Source organism: Sciurus carolinensis, chromosome 8, assembly GCF_902686445.1.
Source record: "Sciurus carolinensis chromosome 8, mSciCar1.2, whole genome shotgun sequence".
Classification (NCBI taxonomy): domain Eukaryota; kingdom Metazoa; phylum Chordata; class Mammalia; order Rodentia; family Sciuridae; genus Sciurus; species Sciurus carolinensis.
This window is the reverse complement of record NC_062220.1, coordinates 54957113-54981354: the sequence shown is the minus strand read 5'-3', so window position 1 is coordinate 54981354 and position 24242 is coordinate 54957113. Positions and strand designations below refer to the sequence as shown.

Here is a 24242-nt window from a genome sequence, read left to right as displayed (position 1 = left end):
TGTTCCTTCTTCCATTAAAGTAAGTATGAACAATGACTTTTATTTAAATTCATAGTGACATTTATTACCTTCAATCTGATAAATACAGATAGTAGAATAATCAGCAAGTGGCTCTCATTCCATCCTGTTTTATTCTCCATTCCACTTTTCTTCAACCTCTCCTTATATCACTGATAAAAATTTATGAAATGATCACAATGGTATTATGAACTTTTATTTTTCTTCTAAGATAATAAATAATAAAAATCAAACTATTGAAATGATGTGGATTAGTGTATGTTTGGTCATTTTTTAAATGCCTCACCTTCTGAAAGCAAACAGTGGAAATTCTTGGTTACTTAAAGACATGGGACGTAACAGTTTGTCAAGGCTGAACAAATTCTGGCTATGAAAAGATGGGCACTGAGGAAAGGGGTTTTGAAATATTAAAGAACAGGAAAAACTCTGCAGCACTATTGATTTCCAAAGCACAAAGGGAATATTCAGAAGAGGAAGAACACATCAAAAAGTCATTGTAAAACATTGCACACACCATCTTCACTGCCAGTGACTTTAAGTAGAAAATATGGGATCAGCTTAAAAAAAAAAAAAAAAAGCTCACTCAGGATATTTTATTGATGTGCATTCATTTGCTAGAGGCCTCTTAATTCTCGTGGGTTCCTGAAACTGTCAGAAATCCTACAAGTGTGAATAGTGTTGTATAAGCAAAACTAATGTCTTCATTGCTGAGTGTGATATTTTAGGCTTTAAATTTGCCTTATTAGCAGGGTTTTATAAGAATGGAAATGGAAATCTGTTACCATTTACATACTTCAGCCTACCTGACCTGAAGACATTATTGCAGTCTGGCATTTATGTTGGTGTTGTAGAACAAGCAATCTCACCCATGCATAAATTTCACATCACACTATCTTAACTAAACACCACCTAAGACTTGAATGTAAAGACCTAGTCAATTAAATAAACACTGGAAAACAAACAAGGCACTATTTACTTTCATATTTACTACAATCTGACCCTTAGAATGAAAATGATACATTGTACACATGTGTGACAGAGGAAAAAATAGAGAAAGGGACAGACAGAGAGGAAAGAGGATTTGAAAAGACACTTTCCTAGTGAATCTCAGACATTTCTACTAGAAATGGTTGTTTTGTTTCCAAACACTTGAGACTAAGTTCTAGTCTGCCAGGGATGTTATTTCCAAGGATGTTTGTGTTGAGTGTAGTTGTCAACGTCTCAGTCGCTATCCACCTCTGTAAAGACAAGTCTACACATGGGAGAGAAGGTGTAGAGAAGAGAGGCTCAAATTGGAAATAAGGAAACCTGGGTGCCAATAGCATTAATGATATTTATTAGTTTGTGGCAACTAATTTCACCCTTCAAGGCCTTTGCAACCTATGTTAAATATAGGAAGGTGAGGAAAAACATCACTGAAGAAACCTAATAATTCCACACTTCTGTTTTGTCAGGATTATTTGGTTGACATAGAGCTGAGGGTCCACCTATGTTCTATTATGAGACCCAGACTCAGCAGTGGCTGCGTCTAAGCTCTGAATGGCACTGGCTGGCTAGAAAGGTGGAATCAACAACATTTCTGACTTTATTTGGAAAGAATATTATCTTCATGTCCTGGACCCTTGAGCAATACATTTAATAAGTGAGCCTGTTACACGTTGGATTGACTAAGGAAAACATTCCAGTAAAGTGTTCATCCATGTGAACAAGGTTCTAAGTCAAACAATTCTGAAAAAAAAAGGAAAGATGCAGTAGAAGCCTATTCACTTTGCTTATTTAGGGTATTTTTTATCTGTAGGAAAAGACTGGATTCTCAAGATTTAAGAAACAAAATAAAAAGTCCTTTTGTTTTTTGTTTGGCTTGGTTTTTGTTTTGTTTTTATTAATCATGGCCTCTAAGGATTTTTACTCCCCACAAAAGTAAGAATTCCATAGACTGGAAAGGGTCTACACTCATGATTCTCCAGGAATTTCCTTCATATGTCCTTCTAGCAAGATTTTATGGCGCATCACAGACATTTATCTTTATATGCCTGGCACAATGTCAGCAATGATATGTAGGCCTGCTCTCAAGGAGTGGACAGCCCAGGAAAGCAAGCTGTTATGAAGTTTGATAAATGCTACAATAGAAGTTTATACAAAACATAATGAAACATAAAAGATGAATTCAGGTGGACTTGGGTCTAGAGTTCCCTGGAAATGTACAATTTTACAAACTTGGGAACAAACGATTGTAGGTAAAGCGAGAATCTATTTATTCTTTCAACATGACATAGCATTTACTATATGCCAAAGAGTGAACTTTACACTTGAGTGAAGAAGACAGATACTGAACAAGTTATCTTAAGTATGATGTGTGATACAAAAGGAGAAGCATGAAACGCTATAAGAGCACCTAACAGGACAATTTAGCCAGTCTAGGAAATCAGAACTATTCAATGAAACCCTTCAAACTGTGATAAAGAGGGTGAATAGGAATTAGCAGCTCCAAGAACCTAAAGACTATGGCCCTAGCATGATTGAAACCTGAAGTATGACAAGAGGGAGCTTGTTCTGACTCTAAAGTCCAACATTTTTTAAAGTGTAGATTGAAAGAATGAAAGTGTATATATAAGCTGAGACCAGAAAAGTAGGCAAGAACCAGAGCTGGAAAGGCCACATAGAACATAGGAACAGCCTACAGATAATAGATGGGACAGGACAACAGTGACAAGACAAATACTGGTTATTACAATAACCCAGGTGAGAGATGATGGTGACTTGAACTGAAATTGCAGGCATGAGTCGAAGAAGATGACAAACTCAAAAACCATTTCGAACTCAATTGGATCTTAGTGATTGAATGTGGGCAATAAAGGAAAAGGAGGGCATTGGGATGAATCCAGGTTTTCTTCAATGAACAACCAAAAGGACTCCAAGATAGAAGCTACTCCAAGAGAAATGCAGATGGGAAGGGACACTATCAAGTGTACCATGATCAGTATGTTGAGGTGCCAGCGAGGTACCAAAACAAGAATGCCATTGACAAGTTGGTTAAAAAAGCTTCAGACACCAGAAGATGAATGGAAGTTGGATGGAGATAACGAGTGAAGTCATGGGAATGAATGAGAGTGAATTTGATATTGAAAATGTAAAGCATTTGCATTCACACTGATACAGAATCCCAGGAGATGAGAGAAAGCTAGGGAAGGAATTATCTGGATGCTTTGGCCACACCATCAGATGTGTATTGCAGAGCCTAGCCCCTCCTTTTGAACACTTCATCTACCAGTTGTCCTTTCTTCCTAGCACCTCAATTGGCATATTCCAGAGAGTCACGGCAGAGCAAAGCACTGTGGTATATTCAGCATGAGCTAGCACAGTGCATTAGTGGGTACAGTGAATGTTCAATACCTCAAATAAGTCCAAACATTAGAATTTGTATGAAAGTGTTCACTCAATTTGTTCATTCAACAAATATTTACTAGGTACTCATTATATTGAAAGTACTTTTTTAAATCCTGGGGATAAAGGAGTGAGAAACTGCCTCTTAGTTTTTACACTAAGAAAGAATCAGATAAGTTCTCTGTGTGCTATGAGAGAAATAAACAAGTGATGGGAACAGAGCAGGAACTGATTTAAGTTGCTTGCTCAAGCATTTGCTGACCTCAGACCCCAACGGGAAGCTAATGCTCTACCAAATCAGCTGTCCAGGTCTCCAACATACACCGTTTATGCACTCACATTCTTTCTCGCTTACTATACAGACAGCTGTCCTCTCAAGATCCCCATTGCTCAGAACCAAATCAGTAGCAAATTATTCTACTGAGCAGAAGAGTTCAAAAGGGGTTACCCAGGAGCATGGTATTTAACAGATGAAAGCTTCCAGCATCTCTGCCTTCATGCTGGTTTGTTGATGAGTTTTTAATTTCTTCCTCATGGCTTCTTGGATGAAATATCAAGTAAGAGAAAAATCTAGGAGACATCCTTTTGACCCCTAAAAACCTGGAAGTCACTATCTTTCCCTAACACAAATAAAAAATTAAACTGATCAAAGATTGTCTCAATATTTATATATATCATATAGCCTCCTATGTAAAGTGTAGCTTATTTTGTAATAGGTTATTGTACTATTGTTCAGGATTTCCAGCTTGATAATTCAGAATTTAAACTTAAACCACCAAATTAAATCTAAAATTAAACATACAAAATACATAGATATTTGGGTATAAGCTCTGTGCTATTCAATAAGATTTCTGCACACTAAGATTTGAGAGGGACCATAAATTCTCTTTACCAATGGGTCAAAGGTGTTCAGTTTTCACCACTAGATATTATCTTGAGATATTATTATCTCTATCTCTAGTAAAGTGCACTTGTTACCTGGTCAAGAGGATGAAATTTAGAATAGATGCATTTTAAGGCAAAAGAGAAAGGCAGGGCCAGCATTGGGAGGCACTCTGTAGGAAGAACAGATCCAGGTGGTAAATACCACAAAGGAAGACCTGAACTGCCACATGGAAGTGTAAACTCTATGGGCACCTTGGAGAAGGAACATCATTGGGAAGCATGGAAGACATCAGGAGAAGCTTGGGTTCCTTGTAATATTAGCATGACCAGGGACCTTAAAGTTGAGGAAGTGAAGTCCCCTCCACATTGATTTTGCATCCTGTGACCAAAGGACTCAACGAGAACAACTTAGAGGCAGGAAAACTTATTTTAGCTCATTGTTTCAGAAATTTAGTTCATGGTCAGTGGACTCATTGCTCTGGGCCCAAGGTGAGGCTGAACATCATGGCAGGAAGGCATGGTAGAGGAAAGCATCTCAGGTCATTGGATTCCAGAACCAGAGAACATGAGGTACCAAAATACAAGTCCTAAATATGTACCTCTAGTGACTTACTTCCTCCAGCCACGTCCACCTACCTGCCTACAGTTAGCATCCAGTTTGTCCATTCAAACTAAAATAAAGTTCTCATAGTCCAATCATTTTACATCTGAATATTCCTGCATTAACATAGGAGTTGGGGGAGGGGAGACATTCTATCTAAACCATAACATGCTCCTTCTGGAAAACTGGGTCCTTGGGAGAAAAGGTATCTTAGAACACAAACTGAGCATTGGAAGAGACTTGAGATCCAGCAGTCCTCACTCTCACTCAGTCGTACAAATCCTCAGAGTCTTCTGAAAAATAGAGTCCAAGCTCCCTCCCCTCCCTACCACCAGCAACTTTGATTCATTATATCTTGAGTTGTTCTCAGAAGTCTTTATTTTCAAAAATGATTTATACTATCTAACAATTTTTTTTCCAGTGCTGAGGATCAAACACAGTGTCTTGTACATGCTAGGTAAGTGCTGTACCCCTGAGCTACACCCCTGCCCCTTACCTAGCAAATCTAAAACAGGTTCTTATTTATGATACATGAATTGCCTGTTTTAGAATACTTACTGATCATTCTCCATGAATTTATTTGTTCTAGTTGCCAGACTTTTACTATCTACTTAATATATTGGTACTTTTTATTTTTACAAATGTACTACTAAGAACTTGATATCTATCAGGGATGTTAACCACAACAATCCCTGGCTCCTTGGAGCTGGTCTCTGGTTGGATTCAGTCTTGTCCATAATGTTAGCATAACAGCCCATGAACAAAATATTACAGTAATGAGCTACCCATGTCAGGAGACTCACTGCAGTTTTGTCAGTGTGGCCTAAGATGGAGATACTTTTTTTGGTAGTCTTAATGTACTAGTTCTAAGGTCATTAACTGGAATAACTGGGCTTTCTGTTCTTCATTTACTCTATTGCTGGCACATTAATATTCTCCCAGTTTTTTAAATTTAGAGTTGGCCATTCATAGTGCCATTCTAAAAGCCCCAAATGATACTAGGAATATTATTAATACTATGAAATTTGATTCTGTACATGGTACAAGTTATTTCTTTGAATGACACAAAAAATTCAGGTAATATAGAACTTGTGTTTGTCGAATGGATCCCAAGGAGGTAATCATTCTATTATTCTCCATATGGGCAGAACCCTATGAAATAAAAATTCCCTGTTGAGTTTCACATTTATAAAAAATAAAATAAAAAGTACCTTGTAGAATATGGTTCAGATAATAGGTATAATGACTAAAAGTAAGGAAAATGACACCTGTGAGAAAAGATAAACAAAATTGAAATTACTAGTCTAGCAAAGAAAGGCTTGGAGAGATGGTATTCTCCCAGTACTTGGAGGGATATTATACACAGAATGGGGACTGGATGAACCCCTTTGGAACTAAGGGAGAAAAAAAAAAGACCCTTTCTTAGAGCAAACTTTGAGATTTAAATTGATGCTAAGAAAAAAGTTGATGAACAGGATCTGTTATGCAAGAATAGGAATTTTTTTACTAAAGGAGTTTAAAAAACTGAGCTCTATCTCATTTCATCAGGGTAGTATGGGTTGTGGAAATACCAGTGGTTGAGGTCACAAGGAGAGTTCTTTGAGGGAGGTTGAAGGTATGGCTGGGGACACTTGACCAACCAGAGGATTCTGAGTGCTTTAGAATTTCTCTTCCTGCACTTGGAGTCCTCACCTTGCTCCTCAGCTCTGCCCTCACCATCATGGGTAGCAAGGCCTCTACTGAGCTAATCACTTGTAGACCCTCCTGGATGACAAACTCTGCCAGATTGTCTGCCAGACAGTGCATGTGGTAACAAATGGGTTTTAAATAACATGTATTTACAATTATAGATCAGGACTGCAGGCTCACTAATGATAAATGAGGTAATTCGGGGGAGAAAATGACATTTTTTTTTTCTAGACTTCCTATAAGAGGACCTTTGGTCACCATTTCACACACTTCTGAGCAATTACTTCACAGGTGAAAGTGGGATCACTCCCACCCCACCAGCACTTTTCAATGACAGGAGCAGAGAGACACTACTGTTTAGGTCAGCTGGTACAAAGTCATTGGGTCAAGAGATATGTAGATAAATAGACTAAATAAGTTCCTTCTATCAAACTAGAAAATAAATCAGCAGGCTGCTTGTTGCTTTCCTGTACAAACCACACACACACAGGTAGAACTGTTTTCTTCCTGAGGGATTGCTCTTCAGGATTATCTAGGGAAATGTCAGGAAATAATTTTCCAGGTAAGACACTAGTAGCACAATTTAACTTTCATTATCATAGAACGTAAGCACAAGGTTTCACAGCTCATATAGTCAATCTCTATAGCTTCCAAAAAGACTAACTTTAAGATAAAATTTCTGGATTGTAAAATCATTTTCCCAGGAGCTCTTTAGTTTCTTCACAATAATACATTGGAGAACATACAGTAGCAAATAGATCGACTATCTCATGTCTGGGAAGTTTTCCTAGGTGAATACCAAAATTAGTTGAATTGGTATTCCTCAAAATCTAATGTGCATTTGAAGCACCTGGGGATACTGTTTAAAATGCAGATTCTGATTCAACAGGCCCTGGGATGGGACCTAAGAGTGTTTCTTGCAAGATACTAGGTATTATGCCTGTTCCTAATTCATGGACCATACTCTTGAGTGGAGAAAATTAGATCATTTGCAAAAGTCAATTCAATTTATCACTCAGTGAACAAATGAACACTTATACTCTGCCAAACTCTGTTAAGTGTGGTCTTTCCAAATTACATCACTAAAAGGCAACAAAGGTATGACCTAGATTCACAGGTCACACAGCATCACTTCCAGCACATTCTCTTACAGAAAACCCTCCCACAGTGACAGGCAGGAAAAACAGACTCAAAACAGACTCATTGTAAAAGAACAGGGAGGATAGCCCTCTGGAAAACATAACCAGCCACAGTAGGCAAACAATAATTACTTCTTTCCATTTTGTGAACTGAAATCCTTGTCTTAGTCTGTGTGGGTTTCTGTAACAAATTACCATAGACTCTGTGGCTTAAACAACTGAAATTATTTTTCACAGTTCTGGAGGCCAGGAAGGCGAGGTCAAAATGTTGGCCGATTCAATTACTGGTTTGGGCACATTTTCTGGTAATATTTTCACTTGGTAGAAAGAGAAATAAACTCTAGTTTCTTTCTATTCTTATGAAGACATCAATCCCATTCAGAAGGAAACTACTCTGATGACCTAATCACTTTCAAATACAGTCATAATGGGCATTAATTAGGCTTCAAAATATGAATTTAGGGGGAAGCAAATAATTTATTTCACCTATTGAATAACTGGGCTAGAATGACATTTGCCACTTCATACTTATATGGTGAAAACTATCAGTCTTCTTTCTCCAGGGGTCATTATTTCTTCTATTAATTGCATCTATGTCTAGCATTAATCTAAGAACATCTCCAGCAGTTCCAATTTGACAAGACTGCCTATGTGTACTCGAATAGTTGTTGGCACTCGCCCCGAATGATGAGCAGAGATCAACTCCTTCACCCAAGGGATCTTTCTTATCATGACAGCTTTTCTAAAACAAAAGATGAATCTTCTTCCTAAGTTTAAAAGAAGCCTTACATCCCTGCTTGAGGGAACTGCACCCAAGTTCCTTGAAGGTATGGATCCTAGCTCCAATTTCCTCCAGTTTTTACACTGACTACATTGTGGTGTATGATTCAGAGTTGGTACTCAAGGTTGCACGGATCAGTTCCATCCTTTGTGTTCTGACACAACTTCCTTCCTCTCCACATTCTTTTCTGAATCTATCACTAAACCTTCTCTCCATGAACATTTCAGACTACTCCCATTACCCACAACAATATAGAACACAAGCCCAAAATTATTACTTTTCACACCCCTTCCTCATCTGAGGTAAATTATTTTTTAAACACATAATTAAAAATGAAAGTATTAAAGCATTTTTAAAGTTAAACCTCAGAATTCCTGCTCCCCTTAACCATTAATATTCTCTGTGCACCCACCATGATTATCTACTGCAAATTCATATAGTCATTTTCTCTGTAATGCTCTTCTTTCCTATTTGTTCTATTTAGTTATGCATGACAGTATGAGTATATTTTGACATATTCATACAAACATGAAGTACATCTTATTCTAATTAGGATCCCAGTCTTCTGGTTATACATGATGTGGTGATTCACTGTGGTGTAGTTTTATATGTACATAGGAAAGTTACATCAGATTCATTCCACTGTCTTTCCTATTCCTGTCCCTCCTCCCTTCCCTCATACTCCTTTGTCCAATCTTCCGAACTTTTACTCCCTCCGCCCATTCTCTGGTTGTGTTTTAGCATCCACATGTCAAAGATCCATCCAATTTCTGGCAAATGTCATAATGTCATTCTTTTTTATGGTGGAGTAATATTCCATTCTGCATATGTACCACATTTTCTTTATACATTCATCTGTTGGAGGACACCTAGGTTGGTTCCATAGCTTAGGTATTGTGAATTGCTTTGGGCTTCACAATACCAGACCTTAAAGTATACTACAGAGCAATAGTACAAAAAAACAGTATGATATTGATACCAAAACAGACATGAAGCCCAATGGAAGAGAATAAAAGACACAGAGACGTACCCACATAAATACAGTTATCTCATGCTAAACAATGGTGCCATAAACTTACATTGGAGAAAAGATAGACTCTTCAACAAATGGTGTTGGGAAAATTGGAAATCCATATGTACTGGGATGAAATTGGACCCCTATCTCTCGCCCTGCACAAAACTCAACCCAAAGTGGATCAAGGACCTACGCATTAGACCAGAGACCCTGCGCCTACTAGACGAAACCATAAGCCCAACCCTCATTATGTCAACTTAGGAACAAACTTCCTCAACAAGACTCCTAAAGCACAAGAAGTAAAGTCAAGAATTAATAAATGGAATGATATCAAACTGAAAAACTTTTTCACAGCAATGGAAACAATCAAGAACATGGAGAGCCTACAGAATGAGAGAAAACTTTGCCACCTACACCTCAAATAGAACATTAATCTCCAGAATATATAAAGAACTCTAAGAACTTAATACCAAAATTTAAGTTCTTAAGTTTTGTTAAGAACAAATAACTCAATCCATAAATGGTCAAAGAAACTGAATAGACACTTCACACATTTCACAGAAGAAGTATGAATGGTCAACAAATAGATTTAAAAAGTATTCAACATCTCTAGCAAATAGAGAAAAGCAAATCAAAACTACACTGAGATTCCATCTCACTCCAGTCAGAATGGCACTAATCAAGAATACAAGTAATAATAAATGTTGGTGAGGGATGTGGGGAAAAGGGTACACTCAATCATTGCTGGTGGGACTGCAAATTGGTACAACCATTCCTCAGAAAACTTGGAATGGAACTACCATATACCCACTCCTTGATATATACCCAAAGGATTTAAAATCAGCATAGTACTGTAATGCTCTTCTTAATAGAACTGGTCAATCCCATCATTCAAGAGGCCTAATATGTGTCAAGAGAGGTCTCAGCACTCAGAATAAGGAGTGAAACTGAAATGTACAACTTTGAAGTTACAACCAGGATTAAAGCAAGGGAACCCAAGACCTGAGTGGGAATCAAATATTATTAATAGAAAGGTCTCAAAACCCAGTCAGGGATGGAAACTGTCAGGCACAAAGAAGGCAAGTGCAAGACAAACTATAGCACAGGGGAGAAAGTGAATAGTACAAGAAAGACAGAGATTCACAGGAAATTTATGGAAGGTTTTAAGAGAAGAAATCTATTTTAACCACACAAGATCTCTTAGGGAAAAAAGCAGGCTCTTTGGGAAGGCAAAGTCCATTATTGTCTGGTCCCTACCTGTGCCTCAACCTCATTACATTCACATATATTCCCTTTCTTTCCTTCCCAGCTAACTCCTGAATCCCACTGCTCCAGGAAGACTCCCTTCAGTAAACTTCTCAGGAGACTGTGTGTTCCCCCTGGCCTATTATGCATAGTGCTATCATGACATATATTGCAGAGCATTTGTGTTTATCTGTCTTTACCCATCTTCCTCTCTAGCCAGTAAGTTTCGTAAGGAAAGATGCTACCTTTCCCCCTCTTTATCTTTGTATGTTTACAACAATGCATAGCACATTATAGCATTATCCCAATGGCTATTTAATATATGAATGAGATTCTGAAATCCATGTGTATATGTGTGTGTGTGTGTGTGTGTGTGTGCGTGTGTGTGTCCACATATAGTGTAGGGAGAGAAAGTGTGTATGAACTAAATGAAGATTTTGAAGCTTTTGCCTGCAGACTAAAATTTTCTCCACTGTTCTTGTGCATAAAGTTTTTTGTGTGTGTTTATAAAAAATTTGTTCTTTTTAGATATGACAGTAGAATACTTTGACATATTATACATACATGGAGCATAATTTATTCTAATTGGGATCCCATTCTTGTGGTTGTACATGATGTGGAGATTCACTGTGGTATATTCATATATGTACATAGGAAAGGTATGCCTGATTCATTCCACTGTCTTTCCTATTCCCATCTCTCTCTCCCTTCCCTTCCTTCCCCTTTGTCTAATCTAATTAGCTTCTATTCTTCCTCCACCCCCACTTATTGTGTGTTAGGATATACTTATCAGAGAAAACATTGGGCTTTTGTTTTTCAGGGATTGACTTATTTCACTTAGCATGATCAGTTCCATCCATTTACTGACAAATTCCACATTTCATTCTTCTTTATGGCTCAGTAATACTCCATTGTGTATATATGATACATTTTCTTTATCTATTCATCTGTTGGAGGGTAACTCAGTTGGCTCCATAACTTAGGTATTATGAATTGAGCTGCTATAAATATTGATGTGGCTGTGTCACTGTAGTATGCTGATTTTAAGTCTTTGGATATATATAAAGGAGTTGGATAACAGGGTCAAATGGTGATTCCATTCTAGGTTTTCAGAGGAATCTCCATACTGCTTTCTGGAGTTGTGTGCATAAAGTTTTATTAGAACACAACTGCACACATGTGTTTGTATATTATCAAGAGCAGCTTTTAGACTATCACAACAGAGTTGAATAGTTGCAACAAAAACTGTATACCCTTCAACACTGGAATATTTACTATCTGAAACTTCACAAAAAAAATATGTATCAGTACAAGATTCACACATCAAGATGAATAAAGTTTAAAATAATAAAGTGTAACATCTCAAAACGGCACATAGTAACCTGAAAATATTTACATTAGCTTAAAAGATCATTTTGTTGTGTGTGCCGAAGGAGGTTCATAAATACTTTTTAGTATTATTTTCCTACCAAGCCCCTGTTAGCACCTATTAGTCTCTTACAGTAGACACTATGACAGGGCATGCACAAAGGACCTAGACTCTGCCCTCTAGAAACTTAGAATTAAAGACCAAAAATGCAGCTGGTAGGAACATTTGCAGTCCTTTCACCTCCTGCAAAACAAATGGATTACCAAGAGAAAGTGTGTGACAGAGATGCATTTCCCATGGAATAGAAATAAAAGTATTATTGAAAGTCAAACATATTTGAACTATTCATCGTTTAGGCCTATCATTTTCTCAGACTACTTCTAGAAAGTTTGCACAACCTTGACTTTCCTGAGAACTTAAGAGACAAGATCCATCATCCTGAGAATTGCTCTCTTCTTCCCCAGGCAATGGGGATCTGAAGTAAATTGATGAATTAAATGAGGCAAATGAGTATTCAGATTTGATCTCTTCCAAAGTCCTGATCTGCACTGTGCCGCACTACTGAGCTAACAGTCCTTCACATCATCTCTTTCCCTCCTCTCAGCAGGCTTCCACTTGTCCTATCACTTTTGAGTACTCAGGTGTGACTTTCCCCATATGCTTACTGTCCTTCATTTGTCACACACAGAGCAGGGCATCCATGTCCACATCTGTTCTGTTGGTTGGGATTTTATCATTTGGCTAATGAGCAGGCAATAAAACTGGTAAAGTAACTGCAATTAAGTCCAAGCCTCCCAGAGTGAAATGTAGTAGTGGAGATACACAATCATCATTACAGGGTTGGGGTAATGCACGGAGTCCAAAGAAACCCAATTCCTTCGTTTCCAGGGGCGTTTTTGTTGATATATTACTTGTATATTAAAAGCACCTTCCAAGAAAAAGAGTTTACAGTTGCCACAGTCAATTTATCCCAAAAGAAAGCAGCATTCATTTATCTGTTCTGGCTTCACTTTATAGAGTGAATCCAGATGCAGTCACCCAAAATTACTTCTGTTTAGCTTCCTATTATGAGTTCATTTCAGGTTTGTTTTTTTGTTTTTTGTTTTTTTAAGTTGAAGAATGCTTATGACCCTTAAAGAAATCACAGTGTAATGATTAAGAGCCTGGACTACTAAGCAGGGCCGCCTGCTCAAATTCCAGCTCTATTCACCTCAGCAGAGTAACATCTTCATCTCTCTCCATCAGTATTGTGATGATACTAGTGTTTACTGCAGGAGAATTTTGGAAGGAGGAAGTGAGGTAATATGTCTAATCCAACATTCTAAGAATAGTCCCTGACATATAAAACTTGCCAATAGTACTATTTCTTACTCTAGATCTCTCTATACTTTTCTAGAGTATTCTTGTGCTACCTATTGTCCAGCACAGAAGTGATCCTGACCTACTAATGGCAGAAAAAAATCCTTCAGACAAAAATACTGCTCTATTTTTCCTTTCCTGATATGGACAAAAGCTAAGATTTCTAAATCATTAACTTTACCTGTTTTCCTTGAAAATACAGTGATGCACTCAAGGCTTGTACCTCGGTTGTAACTGAAAGGAAAACTAACTTCTCACATACATGAATGAAATAATATACCTTTCTAACAAAACCTGACCAAGTCATTTGAATTCATTACTGTAGAATAGAAATAACTTCAAACATCACAAAACAATGTTTTATTGTCTTTCTCTCATTGCTTTGATTATATAATATCTTCATTCTTTCAACAGCCCAGAATATCTAAGTTACTATGAAAAATAGCACAAGTAGCAATAATAGGGACCTATTAAAAAGGGTAGTAGACTTCACTGGAAAGAGTGTCCCAACAGTTCATCTCTTACAGGATCATTTTTCTAGCATTACACTCGTTATTCCTTCCATTCATTTTGTACGCTTTCATAAGGAAAATTAGTTTTTTGGAGATCAGTGTTTTTGTCTCTCCTTTTAATAACTTTACAAACCTAATTCCGGATCAATCAGGAAGAAAGGACAGGACCTGGACTCTTTGAGCCTGCATGTATAAACATGTATATGTAAATACACAGACATGTATACATACTCTCTCAAAATGACTTTCAAAATAGTAAGTATTGGTCAGACCAAATTTCCTCCAGCAGTTTTAGATTCCTTTCAAGTGGACCACTTTGTATGATAACCTACATTTCTTGCCTTAATGTTTTTTCTCTAAATTTTAGCATTATATCTTCCACTGCATGGGGGTGGGAGGTGCTTCTCCCACCCTCACCCCCCCCCAAAACAACCTTTTAGTGCTACTTCTGGCTTTCTACTATCCCAATATTCACAAATGACCTTTGCTCTTATCTTAATTGAATTTGCTTAGACAATTTGATAGTTCCTGTTTTTACTAAGTCTTGAGGAACTTGCTTCTATGGTGCTACTTCTCTGAATGCTCCTGCTAGCCTGGCTGTGTGTGTTCTGCTGAAGTCTAGGCATTCTCAAGTTTCTGTCCTTGAGTACATCCTGTACAATGCCATCTTTCTCAGTGAGTTTATTAAATATTCTGATTTCAGTCATTATCTCCACAAGCTTGACTTCATTCCCAACCTCTGTAGAGCTATAAATCATATTTCTAGCTACCTATTGGATGTTTTCAATTGCATACTGAAGCTGGCCTCAAATTTGCAATCCTCCTGCCTCAATCTCCCAAGTCTTTGGGATTCCAAGTGTGTGTCACTAGTGGCAGCTCAAATCCTAAACCCAAACTCACCATGTTGCTTTCCCTTCCCCTAAATAGGTCCTTCCCCTAACAACCTGCTCTCAATCTGTAACTGTATATTTCCTTTAGTCACCTGGGTTTGAATCTTGAGAATCATAATAGATTTTTCCCTCTCCCTACTCACTACACAAAAACCAAAATAGTCAAATTACTTTGATTCTTCTCATGAAATGATTATCCATTACATCAGTTCCTTCAAGTTTCCAGAACTACTACCAACATTTACTCACTTAAGAACTTGATTCCTAAAAGCTCCTGACCCCAGTGACTCTCCACACTGATCTGGTGCATTTGCACATGCGTGCTCACACATGCATGCCTTCACATCAGCATCCTTCCTGGCTTAGATCTTCCATATTTTTAGTCCAATAGCAGAAACTCTTTTCAGGAACTACCAAACAACACGAAAGCTTTCAGAGTTTGTGTCTCTCCTCTCTCCAAATCCCCGGTAACCTGGACCTAGTATTTCCACATTTTATTCCCAATAACCTAGCCAAATGGTCCATCCAAAGTTCCCTTAGATAAATATGAGAATTTCTGTCAAGTGTCATAGTCTTCTTTACTTATTGAGTACCCAATTCCTATAAAATTATGTCAACTTTCTAATATTTACAGTAAATTCTACTTCTCCACCATTCTTTCCAAAACAACTCAGATCCTGTGTATATTAGATTGAACCATATGAAATTGATAATTTCAACTTGTTCTCATAAAAAATTGTTAATTTTACAAGCTTTAACCTAATATGCTGCCTGATTATTTGATGTTGTAGCAATCTACCTTCCAAGTCTTAACCATACTATTTATTTATGTAATCTTCTTCATCTGAAAATATGGTTTAATTTGGTTTTCATATCTATCTCATAGAATTTCTGAATATATATGAAGTAGTTTGAGAACCTCAAGGGCCATGGTATCCTGTGTGCTAGAACATGCTAGCACCTTGGAGGGAGTCCCTGGGTCACATTCCAGGAATAAAGAGTCTTCGTCTTCTGCATGAGCAGTGTCAATAGGTCAGCAAATATTAAATGACTGAATACCTGGCTGAATTAATACATCAAAGAATCTGAACCCATGTATTTATTCTTTATCTTACATAGACAAATGAAGTGCTTAAGTTTATTTTTTATTTGTTATTACTAAAGCCCAATACAGCGACTAGTTTTTAATTGATAACTGATATATATTTGTTGATTTAGGTTAGCTACATTTTTCTAAGTTATTCAGGATTGGTAATTTATACACACTCAGTGACCCTAACAGAAGTAAAAATCCTTATTTCTAAATTGCTACTTTGACTTGAAGTGTTGAAGGGTTAAATTTTTAGAAAATATATATTCTGTATGGAGGATCTTTCAATTAATCAAAACACATGCATGAGGGCCTTCCATATGTAAGATATATTAGACATGAGCATGTAAATGGCAAAGTATCCAGCTATAAAGAGACTGAAAGTTAGCAGAGAAAAAAAAAACGTTAAATAAGTTTTAAGGTAAAATGTACTCAGTGCTTTAAAAATGGAAATATGAAGTCCTATAACATTAGAACCTAAGCACACTCAAGTATGAGGCAGAGTCAAGCTACAAAAGAGGAAAATTCTGCAACAGATTAGTATTAGGTCTGGGAAAATGAGCCTGGCTACAGAGGACATGGTCAGTGTCCAAAGAGCATGGTAAGTTCAGGAGTGATTCATATAGGAGATTTTAATGCAGAGACAATATTACAATAGATATGGCAAAGTAGCAATGATATTAATAAGAACAGAAATAATGATAGCATTTTCAAGGGTTTAAATGTGGCAGGCAATGTCCCAAGGGTTAACTAATCGCCTGTTCACCACAGTCCTATGACATAGGTATTCATGCTATACCAACCTCCACATGAGACAATAAGAAGATTCACTAAGTTTTCAGTGGTCACATGGGTAGTAAACAGAATATGTAACAGCTGGAGATTAGGAATTAAGTACCAACTGAAGATTGAGGAACTAAGTACCATTTGAAGATCATCTTAGGTGATCATTCATTTCACAGAAGAATGAATGAAATGAAGTCATATCCAGAAACATACTCTTACCAGAGTGGGAAACCGGTGTGATCTGTACTCTAAACATAGTGTTGGAATCCAAATCCGGCAGGAAACTAGAATGGTAGGCAGTACAACTGAGGCAGAAAAGCATTATGTATAAACAAATCCCATGGTGGAAGAAGTGTTGGGGAGACAATAAAGGATGAGACTTAGAAGCTCACTCCCTAGAATACAGGGCTTCCAGTCTGTGGAAGAAGGGTTTAGTTCAAACTCAGAAAAATGGAGCACCTGAGACTCTTCTCGTGCTTCCCTCCTGAAAGTACCATTAATTATACAGTCTGTATAATTCTAATAATACAGTCTCTATAATTCAGTCTCTATAATTCTTTAATTCTAAGCCCTTTGATTCCTCCATTGTACCTATTTCTCACTGATTTTGGCCGTTATTGAAATATTTTCCTTTTCTGGAAAATGTGCCCAGCGGTCCAACTTAGTCCAACAAGTTCTGTACTTGTTAACAATTCTGCCGTTTGAAACTGTGGGTTAAAGTGAAATTAGGAGATAATTTTTGAATTCCATTTCTATTTCTGCTCATCAATAACATGGAATTAGTCATAAGCTGTAAACCTCTCAAAGACATGTTAGGGTTAGATAACTCAAATATTTACTCGTAAAGAAAAATAAGCTCATATTCCCATAAATGTCACACAGGAAATCTCTCAGCATGTAGCCTCATTCCAGAACAAAGCCTTCTAACAACAAAAATATCCTTCACAGACAAATGTACACAGATATAGTTCCATTCCCAGCTAGTTTGGAATACTTGGTGAAACTCTTCCTACTAGGCTCTTCCTTTTTTTTCCCTGTAAATTTTCCTCACCTGTCATTTTGATTTGCATTTCTACTTCCAGTGCCCCTTTCCCCTCTTTCTCCTCCTCTTCCACTTTCCCACACCACACATAGCAGTTCAGTTAAATGGAATCACATATCTTTTCTTTATACACAAAAATTAATTTTCTTCTACTAACTTAGCTGAGAAGTATATGCTAATATTGTATTCACATATTAGATAATATGTGAATATTTTCTTGATTTTCCAACGTGTGAAGGCTTATTATTACTAATAGTAATGGACCCACACGTTTTGTTAAAATGGTTGCAGGGAAAGGATTAAATGGAGCAGGGAGGATAGCCTTTATTTGCATATGAAACCAGATAAAAGTTTAATGTGGTAGTTAGGCTTAATCTACAGGAGACCACAGGGATTTGAAGAAAAGCTATCTTAAAATAGCTCAATGGGAAAGAGCAGCTAGTCATGCTTAATGATGATACAATCTTCCTGCTGTTAGCCTACCTCTTCAGGTTTCAGTCTCCGTGTAACCAAGAGCAAATATACCTGGCTGTAAATTGCTGCTGCATTACTCAGTACGAGTAAGCTCTCCATATACCAAATTTGTTCCTAGACAACTGCAAAGAATTATCTTTTTCTTTTTCGATTTTTTTTATTTGTTCTTTTTAGATATACATGACAGTAGGGTTTATTTTGACATTATACATGCATGGAGTATAACTTCCCACTCTTGTGGTTGTGCATGATGTGGAGTTACACTGGTTGGTCATGTATTCATACATGAAATAGGAAATTTATGTCCTATTAATTCTACTGTCTTAAAATTCTAAGTCAGACCAAGAGGGGTGGGTAATAATCTCACTAGTTGGCATTATGCTAATGTTTACCTGACCTCCAACTTACTGTGGCTTCTAATTTTTCATATTAGGTTTATCTACTTCCTTATTTCCATTGTTAAATATTTTCTAATATGCATATAATCAGTTATAAATTCTGGAAATACATGACCTGTAGCAAATCTTTCAAATAGATTAATTACTATATCTGTCAGTGCCCAAATTGCAAGTGCTCATCTGGTTCTCACAACTCCACAAGGTGGGTATTATTATACTAAGTTTAAATAAAACCAAATCACGAAGCTGTTAGTTCAGTGAATTACTAGTCCATAAAACTAGTCAGAAATGGATGAAAAAAGAATCAAACAAAGTCTTCTACTCATTTGTTTTAATCCACCACACTGCCTTCCACAGTGGTACTAAGTACAATTTTACTGTAAAGATTCCAATGTTGTCCTTATTTTGTATGGCAATTATAATGCCCTACAGTACACTTTAATACCTTAGAAACACTGTCATCAATCATATGCCTATCCTCAAAGCATCTGAGAAAGACAAGCAGCACAGGAATCAGTTACATTTTACAGATTGGGACCCTGAGTTTAAGAGAAATGTAGTAGACTTACTTAGGGCTACATGGTCCTTAAGCAGAGGAACCAAAATGAACTCCCTGGTCTGCCTAGCTTATTTTTTCATTGTATTTGAAGAAGATGACTTTGAGGTGTTGAGCTGACTAAAGTTTCAAATTGTCTGAACTGTACTGAACATAACATAGTACTGAAGAATACTAACCTGGCATGAAGAGTGGTAATGCATAACAGCCCCAGGCGCAGGTGGGGATAGCAGTGGATTGGTGTGTACTAACAGCTAGGGAAGGCTTGTGAAGAGCATCTTTGGGTCAGGCAGATAGGCAAATAAGGAAGGGATTCAACGTGATCTCCAGGTGCCAGATGCAGGCTTACTCTTGAAGCTATTGAGTTTTAACTCATCAAGAGATGAAAAAGACAAGGAGCACTTCAATTAAAAGTCAATCTGGCATATCTGGCAAAGTTTGTGAAACATTTCTATATTAGTTTGACGGAGCAAACAAATCCACAGAAGAATAATTTCTGACACTACAGTTATATTTTCCTCAAGTAAATTCCACTTGAATATTTTTGATGGCCAGGTGCCAATTCTTCAGGTGTGATTCAAAGAAGTTCAGGTACTTTTCATCTGTGGCTCTGTACTTCTCCAACCTTAGTTTCCAAGGTCTCCAGGCTTGTCTCAGTTCAACAAGGAATGGAAAACCATGGAAACCAGTTCATGGGGAGGTTCACGTGGACCATATTCTGTTCTTCCATCACTGGTAGAATTCAACCCACTGTCGATACGTAGGTGTTGTGTCCACTCAAGGGGAGGAGTAGCCAGATTTAATGAATATCTAACACATTCACACATTCACAACTGTTCTACACCCATATTGCTCTTTTGTAAATTAAAATTTTCATGTTTTTTTGCAGTGCTGGGGATTTGAACCCAGGGCCTTGTGCTTAGTAAGGCAAGCACTCTACCAACTGAGCTATATCCCCAACCCTCATGTTTTCTTAAAATGAACTTATATCTAATAAAATTGTCTAGATAGGTTCATAAGAAAAAAGACACTTTTTTTAACATAATAAGAGAAGCCCTAACTCAATGTTAGTAGGTCCCACTTGTGTAATCATGTGCAATCATACATGTACATAGGGTAATGATGTCTGTCTCATTCCACGATTTTTCATATCCCACTCCCTCGCATTTCCTTACATGAATGGTATGAATTTACATCATGTACAACCATAGAAATGAAATGATGTACTCCATTTGTGTACAATGAATCAAAATGCAGTCAGTAAAAAATAAAAAAATAAATAATTAAAAAAAAAAAAAAAGAAAAAAAAATGTTAGTAGGTCCCTCAGTGAACAGACACAATCTGATTCTACTCGAAAAGTGATCATTGCTGTTGTTCCTTCATAAAGAGCCAAGCACACCTGCTAGGTAAGATATTAACTCAGCATAAAAACAATAGCTTTGCTTGGGCTTCAGACAAAGGACACACAACACAGAAACTGGTCTGAATCCTAACAAATGGTTTTTAATAAATAAATACCTTTAAGGACCAAGTTCCATGCTTACACTTCATGTACACTCATTATCACAGAAAACCTTCAAATAACACTCAGAGCACATTTTATGAACAAATATGTTTACAGAGTTTGGTTCACTTGCTCATGAACACAATAGGTTATAGAAATAGATCTGGTAGGTTTGCAATTCCAATGCTGTGCTGGCTCTGGCACTTACTGAGCCTCTCTTAACACCATCTACTACCTACTTCATTCATATAACAGGAATATAATACCTTCCTCTCTGATTTCTTAAAAGCTGGTAATGATCGCATGCATGAAACAGATAACAGCACCAGGCACAAGAGAAGTGCTTACTTTGTTAGTAATTATTAAACATATTAAATACCCACTTTGTCAATATAAGCTTCAGTCTACTATAGTTTACTCTGTTCACTATCAAAAATACATCCAGAAAAGCTAATAAAAATGTTCATGACACATCCATTTTGGATACAGAAATCTTCAGAAATTTACCCACAGGCAGCTTTGCCAGCAGTTAATAAGGGTTCAAACAGCTTCTGCAGGGACAGACCATAATATGAAATAAATATGATCTGTAGAGCAGCTATAGAAAAAAGGAAGATGAAATATAATGGCAAATCTGTAATGAAGCAGCCAATCTATCAATCTATAAGCTGGCAGGCGAGAAGGATAAATACTTTCATTATGATTTCAGCGTGCCCCAGTTAGTTCTGTATGAAATCTATGGTGCACATTCTCCTCACCATTTAGATGCCCCTTGTCAGATTTGACATGAGAACATTTCCAAGATTTAGAAGATACATTCTGCTGGAATAATTTATAGGCAGCAGTGTGGCAGTGTAGTTAGTGAACCTGCTTGAAAGACAGGAAGAGAATGGTAGGAAGGTTCATTTATTTCTTTGGGATGCTCCATGCCCACCACAGGAATGGACAGAGTAGTTGAGGAACTAGAAATTCAGGATCTAGCAGTTGCAAGGTTTCACACTGACTCTGTATCCACAGTCATTTTCCCTCAATAGCTGACTTACTCCAAGAACAGAAAATCCAACTATACTGGGACATGCCAAATACACATATTTTTGGCTAAGTAAAAAGCATGGAAACTCCCAAGTAAAGTCAAGCAGAACAGAATGGCATTTTCAAAGAACCCTGAGGAAAAGAGTCTAACTGGAGAAGAAGTCACTTTGGAAGATGTGAGTTACAAAACTGAATTAATTGTGAGAGCCAGATAATGATGAGACTTGGAAGTCAAATATAAAGCCAGACATTTTACTCTTTACTACATAATCTCTAACTTTAAGCTTCACAACTTTTCTGTGAAACATATGTTCTTTTCCCCATTTTATAGATGAGGAAACTGACAGAGAAGTTAAGTGTGTATCCAAGATCACATACCTTGTGAGCAAAGCTCAAATAGTTTTTACTTCGAATCCAGTCTCCTGATGCAGTGGATGCTGGGGTGCAATGGAAAGTTTGAGTTAATGAATGATTGAACTTATTGTACAGTGTGAGTGAAATCCAAGTTTTAATTCCAGGTGATTTAATAGGTATTTCACAAGCATTTTATCTCTGGAAGGAATTTTAATAGATGGCCTCTGATGCCATCTCAAATGCCTGCTGATTACGAGACACAGTACTAGAAGAAGCCTGAAATACAGTATAGTTCCTCAGGGTTACAAAATTTACCTACAGTTTAAATCACAACACCATTTTCCAAGCCTACATTTATAAGAAGATGGAATTGTGGGGAAAGGGCAGTAATATTCCTCAGGGAGATAGAGCTGAGACTTTTCATCCTGCCATGTGCCCACCAGTTAATACCAATGTTGCTCTTCCTCCTGTATATCCTGTAGCTCAACTCCCCAGATCTTCATCTCCTTGGCCCTTTCATATCTTTCTTAAGCAATTCACAAAATAAGTCTTTCAACTAACAGCAACTCAAAGTTCTACCAAGTGACCCAATGTAATAGTGAGTCAAGAAGAGCTGACTTTGATAAAACTGACGATCAATAATGAGATGATCAACGAACCGAAAAACAAACAATAAAAATGCTGCCCATTATCACTTCTTATCAAAATCAGATCCATGCTTTCCATAAATGCCTGCCAAAACTAAGGGTCATAATGAAAGAGCTACAAAATGGCTAAGTTACACAGCAGCCTCAAGTTCCTAAGCAATTAGGATTAAATATCTCCCTTTAATTGATGGACTGCTGATTTTTTGCTCAAGCACAAATGTAGAAGAATAAGTATTTTCAGGTCTCTGAACATATGCGGCCTATGGCCCATTCAAAGGCGTCACTTAAATTTAGAAAATAGCCTTAATATGAGAGTATCACCAAAGACCCCAGAAAGCTCAGAAACTGTCAATCATATATAACTGTTTTTCTGAGGAAAAAAAAATCCTTAATTGTCATATTTGATGAAATTAACTGGATTAAAAGGTCTTTTCTCTATCAGAAGAAAATGAACTAAATCAGTGCTTCCTGCAGAGCTGCCCCAGACTAGCACCAGCTACAAATCAGGCAACTTGTCAGAAATACCAACTCTGAAGCCCACCAGGTCTCCTTTATTAGAAACCCTAGGGGCAGAGCCCTGCAACTTGTGGTTTAACCAGCCCTGTGGGTGATTCTGATGATGAGCATAGTCAACTAAGGTAAACTGAATGCACCTTCAGGAAACTTAAAAAAAAAAAAAAAAAAAAACAGAGCCAAATCACATCTAGAAGACAGGTAGATTTATTACCTGAGGTACACAAATAAAACAATTAAGCCTTTCTACCAGTTTTGTGCTATATAGCAACTTACATATCCTTATTTCCTTCTTCAGTGTCCTCCTCTCTAAAAGGGGAATAATAATATCAACTATCTCACTAGGACATTGTAAGAATTAAAGAAAATATTGTTTATATTAATAAGGTAAGGTTGATACTATTGCAAGCATTCAAAAATATTAACTGCTGTAAGTTCAAATTTACACAACTAGAAAACATACAAACCTCAACAAAATACCTAAAAGGGATAATCAAATTTCAGCAAACCAAAACGTAATGAAAAAAAATTTACAAATCAGAAGAAAATGCAAACAAATGTAAATTAGGGAGAACAGCAAACCAAATGTAAATGAGAAAGTTAACAAACTGGAAAGACAAAACAAAACAAAACAGTGTTCCCTAGGCCATTTTCACCCAGAATTCATGAAAGCATGGAAATATTTTATTCACCTGAAAAACTAGATTCACTTGAAAAACTATGGGGCAGAGATAAATGTACTATAGAGTTGCCTTGAAGAACAGGGGCTACAGGAAGTAATTTAATATCCCTAGTCAACTATGCTGAGTTATCTAAATAAAGGTGTTTTAGAAGATGAGCCAGTGCAAGAGACAAAGAATTTGAGTTCCAGTTTCAACTCTGATTTGCTTTAGTACCTAAAATAAATCCCTTCCTGCCTCTGGTACTACTTTTGCATCTTTAAGGATAAAAGTGTAAA

General features: G+C 37.0%; 1 protein-coding gene across 3 annotated transcripts in view; it reads left to right on the top strand.

Annotated features, from left to right (window-relative positions):
* Positions 1-24242, top strand: part of Grm3 (glutamate metabotropic receptor 3) — a 204875-nt gene that overhangs the window by 72281 nt on the left and 108352 nt on the right. The window contains exon 2 of one of the 3 annotated variants that reach the window (XM_047562725.1): positions 5310-5345. The exons of the other annotated variants lie outside the window; for them this stretch is intronic. The gene's annotated coding sequence lies outside the window, so the exon portion shown is untranslated. The remainder of the gene's footprint in view (positions 1-5309; positions 5346-24242) is intronic. 3 annotated transcript variants of the gene reach the window in all.